The sequence below is a fragment of the Entelurus aequoreus genome, linkage group LG28, assembly GCF_033978785.1.
Source record: "Entelurus aequoreus isolate RoL-2023_Sb linkage group LG28, RoL_Eaeq_v1.1, whole genome shotgun sequence".
Classification (NCBI taxonomy): domain Eukaryota; kingdom Metazoa; phylum Chordata; class Actinopteri; order Syngnathiformes; family Syngnathidae; genus Entelurus; species Entelurus aequoreus.
Genome location: NC_084758.1, coordinates 18895845 through 18914468, shown reverse-complemented (window position 1 = coordinate 18914468; position 18624 = coordinate 18895845). Strand labels below are relative to the sequence as shown.

General features: G+C 40.5%; 1 protein-coding gene across 5 annotated transcripts in view; it reads right to left on the bottom strand.

Annotated features, from left to right (window-relative positions):
* The window catches only part of hs3st1 (heparan sulfate (glucosamine) 3-O-sulfotransferase 1), a 362702-nt gene that overhangs the window by 222457 nt on the left and 121621 nt on the right, over window positions 1-18624 (bottom strand). For 4 of the 5 annotated variants that reach the window (XM_062039569.1, XM_062039571.1, XM_062039570.1 and 1 more), the window contains one exon: window positions 10527-10623. The gene's annotated coding sequence lies outside the window, so the exon portion shown is untranslated. Of the gene's footprint in view, window positions 1-10526; window positions 11630-18624 lie in introns of those variants that run through there. The other variant, XM_062039574.1, reaches the window with a different exon arrangement.

Genomic DNA, 18624 nt, shown 5'->3' with positions numbered 1-18624 from the left:
GGAACATAATGTAACAAGTTGAAAAATAACCCAAATGTTTATATTTTCATCAATCAATCAATCAATGTTTATTCATATAGCCCTAAATCACGAGTGTCTCAAAGGGCTGCACAAGCCACAACGACATCCTCGGTTCAGATCCCACATCAGGGCAAGGAAAAAATCAACCCAATGGGACAATGAGAAACCTTGGAGGGGACCGCAGATGTCTTTGTGAGAGTTCAGTCCATAGTGGATCTAACATAATAGTGTGAGAGTCCAGTCCATAGAGGATCTAGTTAATAGTGTGAGAGTTCAGTCCATAGTGGATCTAACATAATAGTGAGAGTCCAGTCCATAGTGGATCTAGTTAATAGTGTGAGAGTTCAGTCCATAGTGGATCTAACATAATAGTGAGAGTCCAGTCCATAGTGGATCTAACAAAATAGTGAGAGTCCAGTCCATAGTGGATCTAACATAATAGTGAGAGTCCAGTCCATATTGGATCTAACATAATAGTGAGAGTCCAGTCCATAGTGGACCTAACATAATAGTGAAAGTCCAGTCCATAGTGGATCTAACATAATAGTGAGAGTCCAGTCCATAGTGGATCTAACATAATAGTGAGAGTCCAGTCCATAGTGGATCTAACATAATAGTGAGAGTCCAGTCCATAGTGGATCTAACATAATTGTGAGAGTTCAGTCCATAGTGGATCTAACATAATAGTGAGAGTCCAGTCCATAGTGGATCTAACATAATAGTGAGAGTCCAGTCCATAGTGGTGCTAACATAATAGTGAGAGTCCAGTCCATAGTGGATCTAACATAATAGTGAGAGTCCAGTCCATAGTGGATCTAACATAATAGTGAGAGTCCAGTCCATAGTGGACCTAACATAATAGTGAAAGTCCAGTCCATAGTGGTGCTAACATAATAGTGAGAGTCCAGTCCATAGTGGATCTAACATAATAGTGAGAGTCCAGTCCATAGTGGATCTAACATAATAGTGAGAGTCCAGTCCATAGTGGATATGACATAATAGTGAGAGTCCAGTCCATAGTGGATCTAAGATAATTGTGAGAGTTCAGTCCATAGTGGATCTAACATAATAGTGAGAGTCCAGTCCATAGTGGATTTAACATAATAGTGAGAGTCCAGTCCATAGTGGATCTAACATAATAGTGAGAGTCCAGTCCATAGTGGATCTAACATAATAGTGAGAGTTCAGTCCATAGTGGATCTAACATAATAGTGTGAGAGTCCAGTCCATAGTGGATCTAACATAATAGTGTGAGAGTCCAGTCCATAGTGGATCTAACATAATATTGTGAGAGTCCAGTCCATAGTGGATCTAACATAATATTGTGAGAGTCCAGTCCATAGTGGATCTAGTTAATAGTGTGAGAGTTCAGTCCATAGTGGATCTAACATAATAGTGAGAGTCCAGTCCATAGTGGATCTAGTTAATAGTGTGAGAGTTCAGTCCATAGTGGATCTAACATAATAGTGAGAGTCCAGTCCATAGTTGATCTAACAAAATAGTGAGAGTCCAGTCCATAGTGGATCTAACATAATAGTGAGAGTCCAGTCCATATTGGATCTAACATAATAGTGAGAGTCCAGTCCATAGTGGACCTAACATAATAGTGAAAGTCCAGTCCATAGTGGATCTAACATAATAGTGAGAGTCCAGTCCATAGTGGATCTAACATAATAGTGAGAGTCCAGTCCATAGTGGATCTAACATAATAGTGAGAGTCCAGTCCATAGTGGATCTAACATAATAGTGAGAGTCCAGTCCATAGTGGATCTAACATAATTGTGAGAGTTCAGTCCATAGTGGATCTAACATAATAGTGAGAGTCCAGTCCATAGTGGATCTAACATAATAGTGAGAGTCCAGTCCATAGTGGATCTAACATAATAGTGTGAGAGTCCAGTCCATAGTGGTGCTAACATAATAGTGAGAGTCCAGTCCATAGTGGATCTAACATAATAGTGTGAGAGTCCAGTCCATAGTGGATCTAACATAATAGTGAGAGTCCAGTCCATAGTGGACCTAACATAATAGTGAAAGTCCAGTCCATAGTGGATCTAACATAATAGTGAGAGTCCAGTCCATAGTGGATCTAACATAATAGTGAGAGTCCAGTCCATAGTGGATCTAACATAATAGTGAGAGTCCAGTCCATAGTGGATCTAACATAATAGTGAGAGTCCAGTCCATAGTGGATCTAACATAATTGTGAGAGTTCAGTCCATAGTGGATCTAACATAATAGTGAGAGTCCAGTCCATAGTGGATTTAACATAATAGTGAGAGTCCAGTCCATAGTGGATCTAACATAATAGTGAGAGTCCAGTCCATAGTGGATCTAACATAATAGTGAGAGTCCAGTCCATAGTGGATCTAACATAATAGTGAGAGTCCAGTCCATAGTGGATCTAACATAATAGTGAGAGTCCAGTCCATAGTGGATCTAACATAATTGTGAGAGTTCAGTCCATAGTGGATCTAACATAATAGTGAGAGTCCAGTCCATAGTGGATCTAACATAATAGTGAGAGTCCAGTCCATAGTGGATCTAACATAATAGTGTGAGAGTCCAGTCCATAGTGGTGCTAACATAATAGTGAGAGTCCAGTCCATAGTGGATCTAACACAATAGTGAGAGTCCAGTCCATAGTGGATCTAACATAATAGTGAGAGTCCAGTCCATAGTGGACCTAACATAATAGTGAAAGTCCAGTCCATAGTGGATCCAACATAATAGTGAGAGTCCAGTCCATAGTGGATCTAACATAATAGTGAGAGTCCAGTCCATAGTGGATCTAACATAATAGTGAGAGTCCAGTCCATAGTGGATCTAACATAATAGTGAGAGTCCAGTCCATAGTGGATCTAACATAATTGTGAGAGTTCAGTCCATAGTGGATCTAACATAATAGTGAGAGTCCAGTCCATAGTGGATTTAACATAATAGTGAGAGTCCAGTCCATAGTGGACCTAACATAATAGTGAAAGTCCAGTCCATAGTGGATCTAACATAATAGTGAGAGTCCAGTCCATAGTGGATCTAACAATAGTGAGAGTCCAGTCCATAGTGGATCTAACATAATAGTGAGAGTCCAGTCCATATTGGATCTAACATAATAGTGAGAGTCCAGTCCATATTGGATCTAACATAATAGTGAGAGTCCAGTCCATAGTGGATCTAACATAATAGTGAGAGTCCAGTCCATATTGGATCCAACATAATAGTGAGAGTCCAGTCCATAGTGGACCTAACATAATAGTGAAAGTCCAGTCCATATTGGATCTAACATAATAGTGAGAGTCCAGTCCATAGAGGATCTAACATAATAGTGAGAGTCCAGTCCATAGTGGGGCCAGCAGGAGACCATCCCGAGCGGAGACGGGTCATCAGCGCAGAGATGTCCCCAACTGATGCACAGGCGAGCGGTCCACCCCGGGTCCCGACTTTGGACAGCCAGCACTTCATCCGTGGCCACGGATGAAGTGAATATTTTGTATCACAACAGTAAAAGGTTTGGTTTCAGACTTAATGAAAAACGTCAAAATGGCCGATCGAATCAGTTTATTTTTCTGAATGAGGAACAGTTTGGACGGCCCCCGCTCTAAACCCGAACCCAGGGGTGTAAAACTCATTTTATATCGGGGGGCCACATGGAGGAAAATCTATGGACTGGTAAAATCACGGCACGATAACGTAAAAATAAAGACAACTTCGGATTGTTTTCTTTGTTAAAAAATAGAACAAGCACGTGTAAAGGATATCACCACATGGGTTCAGGAACACTTCAGAAAACCACTGTCAGTAACTACAGTTTGTCGCTACATCGGTAAGTGCAAGTTAAAACTCTACTATGCAACGCAAAAGCCAATTATCAACAACACCCAGAAACGCCGCCGGCTTTGCTGAGCCCAAGCAAATCTAAGATGGACTGTTGCAAAGTGGAAAAGTGTTCTGTGGTCTGACGAGTCCACATTTCAAATTGTTTATGGAAACTGTGGACGTTGTGTCCGCCGGACCAAAGAGGAAAAGAACCATCCGGACTGTTCTAGGGGCAAAGTTGAAAAGCCAGCATGTGTGATGGTATGGGGGTGTATTAGTGCCCAAGACATGGGTAACTTACATATCTGTGAAGGCACCATTAATGCTGAAGCGTACATGCAGGTTTTGGAGCAACATATGTTGCCATCCAAGCAACGTTATCATGGACGCCCCTGCTTATTTCAGCAAGATAATGCCAAGCCACGTGTTACAACAGCGTGGCTTCATAGTAAAAGAGTGCGGGTACTAGACTGGCCTGGCTGTAGTCCAGACCTGTCTGCCATTGAAAATGTGTGGCGCATTATGAAGCCTAAAATACCACAACGGAGACCCCCGGACTGTTGAACAACTTAAGCTGTACATCAATCAAGAATGGGAAAGAATTCCACCTGAAAAGCTTCAAAAAATGGTCTCCTCAGTTCCCAAACGTTTACTGAGTGTTATTAAAAGGAAAGGCCATGTAACACAGTGGTAAAAATGCCCCTGTGACAACTTTTTTGCAATGTGTTGCTGCCATTAAATTCTAAGATAATGATTATTTGCAACAAAAAAAAATAAGTTTCTCAGTTCAAACATTAAATATCTTGTCTTTGCGGTCTATTCAATTGAATATAAGTTGAAAAGGATTTGCAAATCTTTGTATTCTGTTTTTATTTACCATTTACACACTGGTTTTGTCATATTAACCGTCTGGGGTGGACTAACGCTGTCTTTAATTTGAAGAGGACATAATTGGCGCTGACCTTCCACAGGCCGGCTCATGGCACGACACGCACCAGAGGGTAGGCCGGCCTTGCCAGAAGCCGCCCTCCTCCGCTGTGGGACGGAGAGGAAACGTCGGAGACTTGCGGCTCACCTCAGCGTTCTCCCGCGAAGTCGAGTCAAAGCACCTGAGAAAATAAGCCGACCCGTCCAAAGTGGCGTTAAAAATAGACGCTGTGTGGCCCGCCCTTGCTTCTAAGTCCAAACACATTAAAAAGTCTTCTTTTCAAGTTGTGTAAAACGACACCTTAACTTAACCTTTTTTTTTTTTTAATAGTAAAGCTCATAAGAGAGACGGATTATTTCATTAACGAGCTCGGACATTTTAAGAGCTGCTGCTGAATGCTGCTGTGATTGGCTGCTTGACAAGCACTGGACAAGAAGACTATTGGTTTCTTGGAGGAGGCATGGCTCAAAACAAGGAATCAGAATAAATGACTGACAGTTGGCAGTTCATAATTTGATCATGCCTGTTACAATGATGCATTTGTTTACTATTTAAACTGTGTGTCTACAAATGGCAAATGATCATGTTTGTGTGTCAGTTAGCAAGTTAGTCAGCAGTATTATCTGCAAAAAAAAAAAGCTAAAATCTCTCGAATTTTGTCGAAATCTCAGATAAGAAATGTTGACAGTGGCCTTTATTTTCTCTCTCAAATTAACCCTTACATCCCTGCGGAAGAGAGCAAATAAACCAAGAAGTGGCTTTTTTACAGTCGTGGTCAAAAGTTTACATACACTTGTAAAGAACATAATGTCATGGCTGTCTTGAGTTTCCAATCATTTCTACAACTCTTATTTTTTTGTGATAGAGTGATTGGAGCACATACTTGTTGGTCACAAAAAACATTCATGAAGTTTGGTTCTTTTATGAATTTATTATGGGTCTACTGAAAATGTGAGCAAATCTGCTGGGTCAAAAGTATACATACAGCAATGTTAATATTTGCTTACATGTCCCTTGGCAAGTTTCACTGCAATAAGGCGCTTTTGGTAGCCATCCACAAGCTTCTGGTTGAATTTTTGAGCACTCCTCTTTACAAAATTGGTGCAGTTCAGCTAAATTTGTTGGTTTTCTGACATGGACTTGTTTCTTCAACACACGTTTAAGTCAGGACTTTGGGAAGGCCATTCTAAAACCTAAATTCTAGCCTGATTTAACCATTCCTTTACCACTTTTGACGTTATTGTCCTGTTGGAACACCCAACTGCGCCCAAGACCCAAGCTCCGGGTTGATGATTTTAGGTTGTCCTGAAGAATTTGGAGGTAATCCTCCTTTTTCATTGTCCCATTTACTCTCTGTAAAGCACCAGTTCCATTGGCAGCAAAACAGGCCCAGAGCATAATACTACCACCACCATGCTTGACTGTAGGAATGGTGTTCCTGGGATTAAAGGCCTCACCTTTTCTCCTCCAAACATACTGCTGGGTATTGTGGCCAAACAGCCATCTGACCACAGAACTTTCCTCCAGAAGGTCTTATCTTTGTCCATGTGTCCCGGTTTTAGAATGGCCTTCCCAAAGTCATGACTTAAACCCCATTGAGAACATGTGGACAATGCTGAAGAAACAAGTCCATGTCAGAAAACCAACACATTTAGCTGAACTGCACCTATTTTGTCAAGAGGAGTGGTCAAAAATTCAAGCAGAAGCTTGTGGATGGCTACCAAAAGCGCCTTATTGCAGTGAAACTTGCCAAGGGACATGTAACCAAATATTAACATTGCTGTATGTACACTACCGTTCAAAAGTTTGGGGTCACCCAAACAATTTTGTGGAATAGCCTTCATTTCTAAGAACAAGAATAGACTGTCGCGTTTCAGATGAAAGTTGTCTTTTTCTGGCCATTTTGAGCGTTTAATTGACCCCACAAATGTGATGCTCCAGAAACTCAATCTGCTCAAAGGAAGGTCAGTTTTTCAGCTTCTGTAACGAGCTAAACTGTTTTCAGATGTGTGAACATGATTGCACAAGGGATTTCTAATCATCAATTAGCCTTCTGAGCCAATGAGCAAACACATTGTACCATTAGAACACTGGAGTGATAGTTGCTGGAAATGGGCCTCTATACACCTATGTAGATATTGCACCAAAAACCAGACATTTGCAGCTAGAATAGTCATTTACCACATTAGCAATGTATAGAGTGTACTTCTTTAAAGTTAAGACTAGTTTAAAGTTATCTTCATTGAAAAATAAGGACATTTTAATGTGACCCCAAACTTTTGAACGGTAGTGTATACTTTTGACCCAGCAGATTTGCTCACATTTTCAGTAGACTCATAATAAATTCATAAAAGAACCAAACGTCATGAATGTTTTTTGTGACCAACAAGTATGTGCTCCAATCACTCTATCACAAAAAAATAAGAGTTGTAGAAATTATTGGAAACTCAAGACAGCCATGACATTATGTTCTTTACAAGTGTATGTAAACTTTTGACCACGACTGTAGCGAACAAACCAACAAACATATACAACCAGTAAAATAGTTTCTTTTGTCTGTAGTTAGACAAGTTACAACTAATTATAAAATGTAATTTAGAAAAAAATGTGGATAAAATTGAAAAAAACTAAAATTAGCCAGCAGTTATCTAAAAAAAAAAAAAAATCTACAGAATTTTGTGGAAATCTCTAATAAAAAATGTTGAGAGTGGCCTTTATTTTCTCTCTCAAATGAACCCTTACATCCCTGCGGAAGAGAGCAAATAAAACAAGTTCAAGTTTACGTTACGATCCAAAAACCAGGAAGTGGCCTAGGTAGCTAACAAACCAACAAACACAATTTCCTGTTGTTAGAGATGTTACAACAAATTATAAAATGTAATTTAGAAAAAAATGTGTGTAAAATTGAAAAAAACTAAAATATATGTTGTCATTCTTACGAAATGCTAAGCTAACTTGCTAGCTGTATGGCTAAATAACGTTACTGCTGTCAAATGATTAAAAACAATTTCATCAGGGTTTCACTGGTTTTCACTACGTAAGGCGATTTAAGTCTGTAGAGATAAGCGCTATATAAATATACACAATCATACTTTTGAATTTGGATTACCGTATTTTTCGGAGTATAAGTCGCTCCGAAGTATAAGTCGCACCGGCCGAAAATGCATAATAAAGAAGGAAAAAAACATATATAAGTCGCACTGGAGTATAAGTCGCATTTTTTGGGGAAATTTATTTGATAAAAGCCAACACCAAGAATAGACATTTGAAAGGCAATTTAAAATAATAAGAATAGTGAACAACAGGCTGAATAAGTGTACGTTATATGAGGCATAAATAACCAACTGACAACGTGCCTGGTATGTTAACGTAAGATATTATGGTAAGAGTCATTCAAATAACTATAACATATAGAACATGCTATACGTTTACCAAACAATCTGTCACTCCTAATCGCTAAATCCCATGAAATCTTATACGTCTAGTCTCTTACGTGAATGAGCTAAATAATATTATTTGATATTTTACGGTAATGTGTTAATAATTTCACGCATAAGTCGCTCCTGAGTATAAGTCGCACCCCCGGCCAAACTATGAAAAGAACTGCGACTTATAGTCCAAAAAATACGGTAATCATGATTAATCGTGGGTCAATACTAACTTGCATAATTTCTATTAACTTAAAAAGGAGCCCAATATTTGGACTTAAATGCATTTATATTGTCAGAATCTCCTTCACTCAAACGCATTTATTTGCTCAAAACTTGGTAACTTTTTTTATTTATTTTCCTGTCTGGTTATATTTTGAAGTGAAAATAAATGTTGTGATTAATCTACATACATGCATGATTAATGCAACAATTTTTTGGGTGATTAATCACATGAGTTAACTTGTTAGTTTTGACGGCCCCTAGTTCTTTTCATTCAATTCTGCCACACAAAGTACGAAAAACGTCATAAATTCCCGAAACAGACGTTTCAGATAACACTTCATGGCGCACGGCGTTCATGAAAATGAAGGAGTCAATCTTCTGTGTGTGTGTTCAAACACCTGCGCGCGGACTTAAACATGTCGTGTGTGTTTTCTCTATTATGTGTCCGTGCTGCCACAGCAAAGTGCTGGTGTGGTAATTACAGGGACCGCTCGCTCACCGCAGAGCTCCAATTGGCCTCAGCGGCAGATTGACTGCCTCATAGCCACGCATGGCATGGAAGAAACATCATAACACGCAGAAAAGTTCCATCCTCCGTGCAAGTGCGTCATTTGGAATAATCACATCCAGAAAGGGATTAAAGCTCACAATGGAGTAGGGTTTTTTTTTCTTCAATATTATTCTTATGGTTTCCATTTGGCATGTACGCTCAGAAAAAGTTGGCTGGCACTTTAAATAAGGCTAATCATTAATATTGTGTTGAAATATATATATATATATATACATATATATATATATATACGTATATATCTGTGTTGGCCCTGTGATGAGGTGGCGACTTGTCCAGGGTGTACCCTGCCTTCCGCCCGTGTGCAGCTGAGGCGTGGCGAAGTTGGTAGAGTGGCCGTGCCAGCAATCGGAGGGTTGCTGGTTACTGGGGTTCAATCCCCACCTTCTACCATCCTAGTCACGTCCGTTGTGTCCTTGGGGAAGACACTTCACCCTTGCTCCTGATGGCTGCTGGTTAGCGCCTTGCATGGCAGCTCCCTCCATCAGTGTGTGAATGTGTGTGTGAATGGGTAAATGTGGAAATACTGTCAAAGCGCTTTGAGTACCTTGAAGGTAGAAAAGCGCTATACAAGTATAACCCATTTATCATTTACAAATATTGGGGTCTTTTCTTAAGCTAATTTTAATTATGCATGCGAGTAAAATGTCGAAATGTTAAATAATCTGATCTGAAAAAAATATATATATGTATTTGTATATATATATATATACATACACACACATATATATATGTATATATATACACACATATATATATATATATATATATATATATATATATATATATATATATATATATATATATATATATATATATATATATATATATATATATATATATATATATATATATATATATATATATATATATATATATATATGTGTGTACATACATACATACACACACACACATTTATATACCTGTATGTTTAAATACATATACAGTATACACACACATATTTGTATTTATATATGTATATAAGATGTGTGTGTGTTGAAAACAGTCCTGGTTGACACTCTGACAATAAAATTACATACATAAATTTCTTAAGCTAATTTTAATTATGCACGCGAGTAATCACTTATTAAACTTATCAATCATTATTTATACATCTATCTATATATATATATACATATATATATACACACATAGGTATTTACACACACACATTATATATATATTATATATACACTCATGTATGTATATATGTATATAGGATGGTCGGATATGGATAGATATACAGTATATATATATAATACATACAGACATATCTATAAATGTTTGCTTTATTGTATTCCTGTATTTTATTATGAACAATTTTTGGGACATTTTTGGACAACCTTGTATTGGCATGAAAATGTTATATTTAAATGAATCGTTTCGGAAAACACTTTCAGAGTTTAGCATAACAAATTGCCTTACTCCAATTATTCATGAAATGACTGTAATAAAACGTATATTATGAAATGAGTATTATCAAACGTATTGTGTTATTAGTTATGGTACAGTATGCATCACCTGTACTAATAATACTCACAGACTCATGTGTGTTTCCAGGCCTCATGTTGTGCCCTGGTGGGGGTGTAGGGACAGGGGTGAGCCAGAAGAGGGCGCTGTGCATCTGTCTTCAGTCCCTGAGGGGTGACAGAGTGCTCTCTGAGTCAGTGTTGCCTACAAGAGAGCCTCAGTGAGACAAGTTTACACTAACCATCTGCAGACCGCCAATAAAAACACTAATCACAAGCTCATAAAACGTGACTCCGGCACGTCTTTAAAACGCTGAGGTTGGTAACATGAATGTGGTTATTGATCTGTTATTTATGCCAGAAAAGAAGATGTTAGGAAAGTCATTGAGGGAGTTGCTTCATCTCCATATTAGAAGCTTTGTTGGTCACTTCTCCACTCCATCAGCTTTGTGGGTTTGCTTCATCGCTTTATGAAAAACACGCTAGTTAGTCATTACTTTTTCGTCATCTTCCTATTTGAATTAAAATCAGAAATACTTTATTAATCCCCGTGGGGAAATTAAAATGTTCGGCACAATCCCATTCAAGAGCAGACCATTATTACAGGGAGACAGAACAGGATCGCTGACGGGTCTGCAAACTTCCGGCGCCCCTTACAAAAAAGGTGAGAAACAGGTAAACGCTGGGGGTTGAGAAAAAAAAAATTCAGTCTAAGCCTAGTGACATAGTGACCATGTAAGGAGATGTTCTTGTTGAAAGTGTCTTCAAAACAACTCACTTAAAGGCCTACTGAAATTTTTTTTTTTTATTTAAACGAGGATAGCAGATCCATTCTATGTGTTGATCATTTCGCGATATTGCCATATTTTTGCTGAAAGGATTTATTAGAGAACATCGACGATAAAGTTCGCAACTTTTGGTCGCTGATAAAAAAAAGCCTTGCCTGTACCGGAAGTAGCGTGACGTCAAAGGTTGAAAGGCTCCTCACATTTCCCCATTGTTTTCAATGCAGCGAGAGCGATTCGGACCGAGAAAGCGACGATTACCTCATTAATTTGAGCCAGGATGAAAGATTTGTGGATGAGGTACGTGAGAGTGAAGGACTAGAGTGCAGTGCAGGACGCATCTTTTTTCGCTCTGACCGTAACTTAGGCTCATTAGATTCCACACTCTCTCCTTTTTCTATTGTGGATCACGGATTTGTATTTTAAACCATCTCGGATACTATATCCTCTTGAAAATGAGAGTCGAGAACGCGAAATGGACATTCACAGTGACTTTTATCTCCACGACCATACATCGGCGAAACACTTTAGCTACGGAGCTAACGTGATAGCATCGGGCTTAACTGCATATAGAAACAAAAGAAATAAGCCCCTGACTGGAAGGATAGACAGAAAATCAACAATACTATTAAACCATGGACATGTAACTACACGGTTAATGCTTTCCAGCCTGGCGAAGCTTAACAATGCTGTTGCTAACGACGCCATTGAAGCTAACTTAGCAACGGGACCTCACAGAGCTATGCTAAAAACATTAGCTATCCACCTACGCCAGCCAGCCCTCATCTGCTCATCAACACCCGTGCTCACCTGCGTTCCAGCGATCGACGGTGCGACGAAGGACTTCACCCGATCACCGATGCGGTCGGCGGCTAGCGTCGGGTAGCGCGTCTGCTATCCACCTCAAAGTCCTCCTGTTTGTGTTGCTGCAGCCAGCCGCTAATACACCGATCCCACCTACAGCTTTCTTCTTTGCAGTCTTCATTGTTCATTAAACAAATTGCAAAAGATTCACCAACACAGATGTCCAGAATACTGTGGAATTTTGAGATGAAAACAGAGCTTTTTGTATTGGATTCAATGGCGTCCGAATACTTTCGTTTCAACGATTGACGTCACGCGCATATGTCATCATACATAGACGTTTTAAACCGGAAGTTTAGCGGGAAAATTAAAATTGCACTTTATAAGTTTGGCATGTGTTGCAATGTTAAGATTTCATCATTGATATATAAACTATCAGACTGCGTGGTCGGTAGTAGTGGCTTTCAGTAGGCCTTTAAGTCATCACTTAAATGTTGGCTTTGAGCTAGACAGGGCTATCACTTTTGCATTCCGAAGTCCCAATTAGAGCCTCTTTTCCTACGAGAAGTGATCCAATCCACCTGCATATATCAAACTAAGGGCCTTATCTTATTATGTGCTCAAACTGAAATACACTATTAAATTAAACTTGGTGGTTCGCTTTCTCCAAGTTGGATATAAATCTTCACCATAAGCAAAACATGATATGAGTTCATTCACTTCACCAGCTTTAGCTCTGTTGGTTGCCCCCTGACTCATTTGACTATGTACCATATACGTACCATATGTGCCGGCAACAAATCTGCGTTCAAAGAACTCCGGCTTAGTGATTCCCAGAGCCCAAAAAAAGTCTGCAGGCTATAGAGCGTTTTCTATTTGGGCTCCAGTACTATGGAATGCCCTTCCGGTAACAGTTAGCGATGCTACCTCAGTAAAAGCATTTAAGTCCCATCTTAAAACTCATACTCTAGCCTTTAAATAGACCCCCTTTTTAGACCAGTTGATCTGCCGTTTCTTTTCTTTTCTCCTCTGCTCCCCTCTCCCTTGTGGAGGGGGGGGACACAGGTCCGGTGGCCATGGATGAAGTGCTGGCTGTCCAGAGTTGGGACCCGGGGTGGACCGCTCGCCTGTGCATCGGTTGGGGACATCTCTGCGCTGCTGATCCGCCTCCGCTCGAGATGGTCTCCTGCTGGCCCCACTATGGACTGGACTCTCACTATTATGTTAGATCTACTATGGACTGGACTTTCACAATATTATGCTAGACCCACTCGACGTCCATTGCATCTGGTCTCCCCTAGAGAGGGGCGGTCACCCACATATGCGGTCCTCTCCAAGGTTTCTCATAGTCATTCACATCGACCTCCCATAGGGGTTGTGAGTTTTTCCTTGCCCTTATATGGGTCGTTGTGACTTATGCAGCCCTTTGAGACACTTGTGATTTAGGGCTATATAAATAAACATTGATTGATGATTGATTGATTGACTAGTACTGGTTGTCTGTTGCAACCTCACTTCCTTGGATCGCAGTAAGTCTGCCAATTGCATCCTCATTCTACACGTCCCTTCACCCTATTGAACAACTTTAGCTCTACCAGATGCCTTATGGATGGACTTGCACTATTGTGTCTGTTGCCTACTCACCTTTGTGGTGAGCATTAGCTCTGTAAGTTGCATCCTCATTCCAATTGAAAGCATTAATTTTGTCCGTTGTCCCTTAACTCTATAGACTAGCATTATCTTTGTCTGTTGCCTCCTTACTCCAATCTATTGGCATTAGTTTTCTTTTGAGATTCCTCTCTTCCTTGGAAAGCATTAGCTCTGTAAGTTCCCTCCTCACTCCAATAATTTGCACTGGTTTTGTCTGTTGCAGCTTCACTTTTTCAGATAGAATTAGCTCTGTCAGTTGCATCTTCATTCCAATTGAAAGCATGAATTGTGTCTGTTGTTCCTTAACTCTATTGACTAGCATTAGCTTTGTCTGTAGCCTCTTCATTCCAGTCTACGGCAGTAGCATTAGTTTTCTCTTTGGCAGTCTTGCTTCTTTAGAAAGCTCTGTCAGTTCCCTCCTCACTCCAAAGATTTGCTCTAGTTTTGCCTGTTGCTTACTCACTTATTTTGGCTAGCATTAGCTCTGTCACTTGCATCCTCATTCCATTTGAAAGTATTCATTGTGTGTGTTGTCCCTGCATTGACTAGCATTAGAATTGTCTGTTTCTTCCTCACTCCCATCTACTCGCAACGGTTTTCTCTGTGGTCTTCTCCAGCATTAGTTCCGTCAATCACCTCCTCACTCCAATGATTTGGACTAGTTTGGTCTGTTGCATCCTCGCTTCTTTGTTTTCTCGCCTACGAAAGTTTTCTCTATTAGCTTGCCTGCGGCTTCCTCACTCCATTGACTGGCATTAGCGTTGTTTCTCGCCTCCTCACTCTAGCAGCACTAGTTTTGTCTGTTGCATCCTCGCTTCTTTGGCTCTGGTTAGCTTTGCTGATGGGATCCTCGATCCATGAACAACCATTAACTTTGTTTCTCGCCTCCTCACTCTAGCAGCACTAGTTTTGTCTGTTGCATCCTCGCTTCCTTGGCTCGGGTTAGCTTTGCTGATGGCATCCTCGATTCTTGAACTAGCATTAGCCTTATTTCTCGCCTCCTCACTCCAGCAGCACTAGTTTTTTATGTTGCATCCTTGCTTTCTTGGCTTGGGTTCACTTTTCTGATGGCATCCTCGATTTTTGAACTTGCATTAGCCTTGTTTCTCGCCTCCTCACTCTAGCAGCACTAGTTTTATCTGTTGCATCCTCGCTTCCTTGGCTGTGGTTCGCTTTCCTGATGGCATCCTCGATTCTTGAACTAGCATTAGCTTTGTTTCTCACCTCCTCACTCTAGCAGCACTAGTTTTGTCTGTTGCATCCTCGCTTCCTTGGCTCAGGTTAGCTTTGCTGATGGCATCATCGATCCATGAACTAGCATTAGCTTTGATTCTCGCCTCCTCACTCTAGCAGCACTAGTTTTGTCTGTTGCATCCTCGCTTCCTTGGCTGGCATAAGTTTTTTTTCTGGGGCATCTTTGTTTTTTGTAGTTTTCTTTATTTGCTTGCCTGCGGCTTCCTCACTCCATTGACTCGCATTAGCTTTGTTTCTCGCCTCCTCACTCTAGCAGCACTAGTTTTGTCTGTTGCATCCTCGCTTCCTTGGCTCGGGTTAGCTTTGCTGATGGCATCATCGATCCATGAACTAGCATTAGCTTTGTTGGTTGCCTCCTCACTCAATTAGATGCCAAAAACTGGCTGTTGAAATATCAAAGTATTGGATGACGACTCACAAGTTCAGTCATCAAATAAAGAAGACATTTTAAACTACTTTTTATTGGAAGGTTTATAGTTTCCACTTCAGCAGGAGAACTTGATGCCTTCCTCTGATCATTATCGGTGTTTTTACTCCGCATGCTTATCTTTGGACTTGAACAGTGCGCTGGATTTTTGGGGGAAAAAAATCTTGGAAATTTGTAAAAGCTTGACCTCCACATCTGCGAGCCGTAGGGCCGACCTCTTTTCCTCTCCCCCGTCTTTCGCAGGCGAGAAGCCGCAAGAGAGACGTTGATGGACAACCACCGGCGAGCTGGAAATTCATTCCAACAACAAGCTGACATATTTTTGGGGAAATCAAAGATGGTGGGATACGATGATGGCTGATATCCCACCCACTTTGTTCCCAGGCACAGCGGGGGGCGGGCTCTTCGGCTGGATGACGCTCGCCTCGTAGGCCACGCCCCGACAAGACGAGGAAGAAGGGCCACTTGTCATGGCGGAGTGCGAGGCAGCTGGGGTTATCCTCAGAGACGCGGCGAGGTGAAGTGGGTGACCGTGTTTGAGGTCCGCCCAGCTGTTATTTCCCCTAATGTCCAACAGATGTGCGGGAGCTCGCCCGCCTAAGTCCTCGCACATGCCGGCAAGGAAGGGGGAGGAATCAAAGCACACACACACACACACAGCTGGCACGGCGCTGTGTGCTGAAATCACTGTCATTAGCCATTTAGTCAAATGATGGAGGCAATTAAGATCATTCTTGAATTTAGAGCGAGGCTATAGGCACTTTTTTTTAATACCACCAACACATGTGCTTCTAATATGACGTTGTTACCTTTTATGTCTTTTGGTTACATTTTTTAAAGCAAAAAACTATAACAAGAACACCACCGGCTAGCTTATGTTAGCATTAGTGCATATATTTTTAATTGTCTATATTTTCACAGTTACTAATTACATTGATTAAAAATCGGCAGCCCCTGCAGGGCGTTGTTTGGATTGTTGTGGCCGAAAATGCAGTTGTGATGTTTTGAGCGTAACTTTTTTTCAATAACATTGTATGAACTTGTGATTTTAGGAAGTTGTTATCAAGGTTTTAACCTGAACCACAAAAAGCACAGGATTGCAACAAAAACTGATCGTTTTGTACCGCAGATTTAAACGTAGACACTAGATGGCAGTGAAAGCACATTATTGTACTGTTTTAATAACTGATAATCCATCCATCCATTTCCTACCGCTTGTCCCTTTCGGGGTGGCGGGGGGTGCTGGAACCTATCTCAGCTGCATTCGGGCGGAAGGCGGGGTACACCCTGGACAAGTCGCCCCCTCATCGCAGGGCCAACACAGATAGACAGACAACATTCACACTCACATACACACACTAGGGCCAATTTAGTGTTGCCAATCAACCTATCCCCAGGTGCATGTTTTTGGAGGTGGGAGGAAGCCGGAGTACCCGGAGGGAACCCACGCAGGAGAACATGCAAACTCCGCACAGAAAGATCCAGAGCCCGGGATTGAACTCAGGACTACACAGGACCTTCGTATTGTGAGGCACTGATAATAATTATTATTATTTATAACTACAGAAAATGTGTAGACATTCTCCATTTTTATTCAACACTTGAAGTGTTTGTTTGTCTTAAATATGTATTCATGTTCCAACACATTTATCCCCACATGTTGAGAACACCTATAGCGCTAATTTTTGCTGGTGAATGAGAGACGATGAGAAACTATCATCATACCTCAACATCTCTATCATGTAAATGCGGCCTCTTCACTCTAAAAATAGGGATCTGTTTCGAATCGACTTACTCACAAAAACCACATGATTGCAGTAAAAAATTTAAGAACAAATGCAGTGTTGATGTTTTACTTGACACAAGATGGCAGTAAAAGCACACGCTCGGACCTCATTGTCTAATTAATGTACTGTATTGATTATAACTAATAGTAGTAATAATTATTTATAACTACAGAAAAAAACATCACCAAAGCGTTATATATTCATGAGGAACCTTTGTAAATTGCTGAGAGCGATTTATAGCGGTAATTTTTGCTAGTATATGAGAGCCGATGACAAATCATTATCACACTTCAACATCTCTATCATGTAAATCAGGGGTGTCAAACGCCCGTGAACAGGTTTTTACCGCCCCCCAAGACGTGTTTACTAAGTATAAAAACGAGCTTAAATTTTCGAATGAACGAAACTGTTGTTCTACATGTGTCCACTGGATGTCGCAATAGAAATTCAAGCGTAACTCACGTTACACATGACAACTGTTTAAAGATGACGTGTCAGCTGGCTTTAAGCGCCCTCTGGATTGGCTGCCGCTTCTCCAATCAGCTGCTCCTGTTATAGCTGGCAGCAGATCAGTATCGACACACAATACCTTTTCTATTGTAAATCATCCACTCAATGGATAAAATAACAAAACAGTAAGATGCAAAGACTTAAGTCAAGTTAGAGTTCCATGCAGCGCTAGCAATTGGTTGACGACACAATGCGCACCCTGAACTCCATTGTAAAAATGTGTGTTTCTACATTAGTTGTGTTTGTTCTATTTTATTTTCTGCTTAAATCTACCATGTTCCCATTAGTTATGTTTGTAGATACGTTACCTTGATTTCGGCTATGGTATCATTTTGATAATTGTTTTGTTTATATTATAATTGTCATATTTGAATGGTGATAAAATAATGTGTTGTGGCAGTTGCGAAAGTCACCATTGCGGCGGTTTGACCAAACACTCGGTTGCTTTTCCGAACCCGTCTTTAATGAACTGCCAACATGAGAATGCTAAACAGGAAGTGCTTAAAGTTGAATGGCTTTGTAAATTTACTAAGACAAAGTCTAAGTTTATGTTGCTCTTCACTGTGTTTTTGAAACGGCACCAACTTTTCCTCGGAATTTTCAACTAACTTGAAGTGTTTTGCCAAGAGGATTATTTTTCAAGTGTACATTTTCAGAATGTGATTGTTCCATTTTTGGCCAAAGTAAGATCTGTGTTGCAAGTTTGCTGTGATTGGTTGAATTGGCCCGTTCGCTAAATCGGAAATTCCTGGGGGGACTGAAATAGCCGTCCTGGAGAAGAAACGAACAATTTGCAGTCATGTTGTTGTTTTGATAGCTAACGCTAACGAGCCAAATCGCTATTATCAGCAAACAACACACACAACTAATAGTGTGTGTGTGTGTGTGTGTGTGTGTGTGTGTGTGTGTGTGTGTGTGTGTGGGGGAGCGGGGTTCTGGTTCTTATATATAT